The sequence below is a fragment of the Antedon mediterranea genome, chromosome 2 (assembly GCF_964355755.1).
Source record: "Antedon mediterranea chromosome 2, ecAntMedi1.1, whole genome shotgun sequence".
Classification (NCBI taxonomy): domain Eukaryota; kingdom Metazoa; phylum Echinodermata; class Crinoidea; order Comatulida; family Antedonidae; genus Antedon; species Antedon mediterranea.
This window is the reverse complement of record NC_092671.1, coordinates 30,839,804-30,842,303: the sequence shown is the minus strand read 5'-3', so window position 1 is coordinate 30,842,303 and position 2,500 is coordinate 30,839,804. Positions and strand designations below refer to the sequence as shown.

Below are 2,500 nucleotides of genomic sequence, written 5' to 3'. Positions count from 1 at the left end.
ACTCGACTCCCGTACAGTATGCAATTTAGTGGACGAAAGGCTGTTTGCACCCTTTCGAACGCGGTCGTTTGTTTCCTTATGAAGAAAACGGGCGCCACCGCCTCCCGACTGACTATAGCACGAGCATTCATCTAAAGACACCGGAGCGTCTCTAGAGTTCATGCTGTGGCGTCGTACGTTATATGCAGCAACCTGCTGCACGGTTGACCTATCGGCCGTCCTGCATGTGGGAGAATCAAATACAGGAGACGTGCATGCCCGCTCCTGTACCTGCAAGTGTGTCGCAATCCCCATCTGCACCTGCAACAGATGAGGCCGGGTCCCTAGTCCGGGAATATAATTAAATATACTTGTACAAATCAACTTGTTTTTACACTCTCGGGAGATTAACCTAAGAGAAACCCCAATTAGACCAGTGAGGTACGGTAAGAACAGACGTACATTAGGTTCTCATTTCTATATATTCGCCATCTTTTGGAATCTTTTGTGATCGGCAACTGGATGTACAAGGACATTCACGTTGCAGGATCTGTAAAAGAGTCACTGACAGTGCCCTAATTAGCAGCCACCCTAATCTGTTCGTCACCAATTAAACAAGTCAACTGGCTTACAACCCCTACCTCGTGAAGGTAGACTTAGGACGTTTTACCCAGATCCTCACAAGTCGGTCCTTCCCTCACACTGTATGTATAGTGTTACCGTGAAGGGTCTCCTCCTTGCTCTCCATAGAATGGGAGGATCTAGACTTAAGAGAGTCATAGTTACTCCCGCCGTTTACCCGCGCTTCGTTGAATTTCTTCACTTTGACATTCAGAGCACTGGGCAGAAATCACATTGCGTCAATGCCATGGTTGCGGACGTCGCAATGCTTTGTTTTAATTAGACAGTCGGATTCCCCGTGTCCGTACCAGTTCTAAGTTGGCTGTTTGGCGCCGGCCGAAGCGACCCCGAAAGACCGCCAAGCCAGGAAGGTCCACGGAATGGGCCCGGCACTAGTCCGGGCTCGCCCTGCTTGCGCAGGCCTCGCCCAGTCACGGCACGCGCCCGGTCCCGCTTCACTCCCCGGCCCGACCGACCCAGCCCTTAGAGCCAATCCTTTTCCCGAAGTTACGGATCTAATTTGCCGACTTCCCTTACCTACATTGTTCTATCGGCCAGAGGCTATTCACCTTGGAGACCGGCTGCGGTTATGGGTACGAGCCGAGGCGAAAATCAGTCGGTGTCCCTCGGATTTTCAAGGGCCAGCGGAAGCGCACCGGACACCGCAAGAGCCGCGGTGCTTTACGGGCCCGCAGCCCCTATCTCCGGGCGAACCGATTCCAGGGCGCCCGACCCTTACAAAGAAAAGACAACTCTTCCCGGGGCTCCCGCCAGCGTCTCCGAGTTCGTTTGCTTTGCAGCACTGGCTGCGCGAGGCAGCGACTTCCGCCTTCGGGTTCGGGAATATTGACCCGATTCCCTTTCGCATAAGGGGCGCGACCCACGAGAGGCCTACGCCACCGCTCGGAACGGAACTACCCTATAGCTTAGGATCGACTGACCCATGTGCAACGGCTGTTCACATGGAACCCTTCTCCACACTCGGCCCTCAAGGCTCTCACTTGAATATTTGCTACTACCACCAAGATCTGCACCCACGGCGGCTCCACGCGGGCTCGCGCCCTACGCTTCAACGCTCACCGCAGCGACCCTCCTACTCGTCGGGGCTTACCTCCCGGGCGGGGGTTACCTCCTCTGCCCCGACGGCCGGGTATAGGCGGCACGCTCAGCGCCATCCATTTTCAGGGCTAGTTGATTCGGCAGGTGAGTTGTTACACACTCCTTAGCGGATTCCGACTTCCATGGCCACCGTCCTGCTGTCTGTATCAACCAACACCTTTTCTGGGATCTGATGAGCGTCCCAATCGGGCGCCGTAACCCGGCGTTCGGTTCATCCCGCAGCGCCAGTTCTGCTTACCAAAAGTGGCCCACTGGGCACTCGCATTCGTCGCCCGGCTCCAATCGAGCGAGTCGGACTTCTTACCAATTTAAAGTTTGAGAATAGGTTGAGGTCGTTTCGGCCCCAAGGCCTCTAATCATTCGCTTTACCAGATAAAACTGCGTTCGAGCGCCAGCTATCCTGAGGGAAACTTCGGAGGGAACCAGCTACTAGATGGTTCGATTAGTCTTTCGCCCCTATACCCAAGTTTGACGATCGATTTGCACGTCAGAATCGCTGCGGACTTCCACCAGAGTTTCCTCTGGCTTCGTCCTGCTCAGGCATAGTTCACCATCTTTCGGGTCCTAACGCACACGCTCCTCCTCCGGCTCGCCGACAGAGCGATCGAGACGGGGCAGTGGTGCGCCCGCCGCCGAGCGACGGGATCCCACCTCGGCCAGACGGACTGGCCTTCACTTTCATTGCGCCTTCGGGCTTCAAAGTCCCTACGACTCGCGGGCGTGTTAGACTCCTTGGTCCGTGTTTCAAGACGGGTCGGGTGGGCTACCGACCTCGCTGACC

The 2,500-nt window shown here is 55.6% G+C and overlaps 1 pseudogene; it reads right to left on the bottom strand.

Moving 5' to 3' along the window:
* The window catches only part of LOC140042448 (large subunit ribosomal RNA), a 7,518-nt pseudogene that overhangs the window by 4,207 nt on the left and 811 nt on the right, over positions 1-2,500 (bottom strand).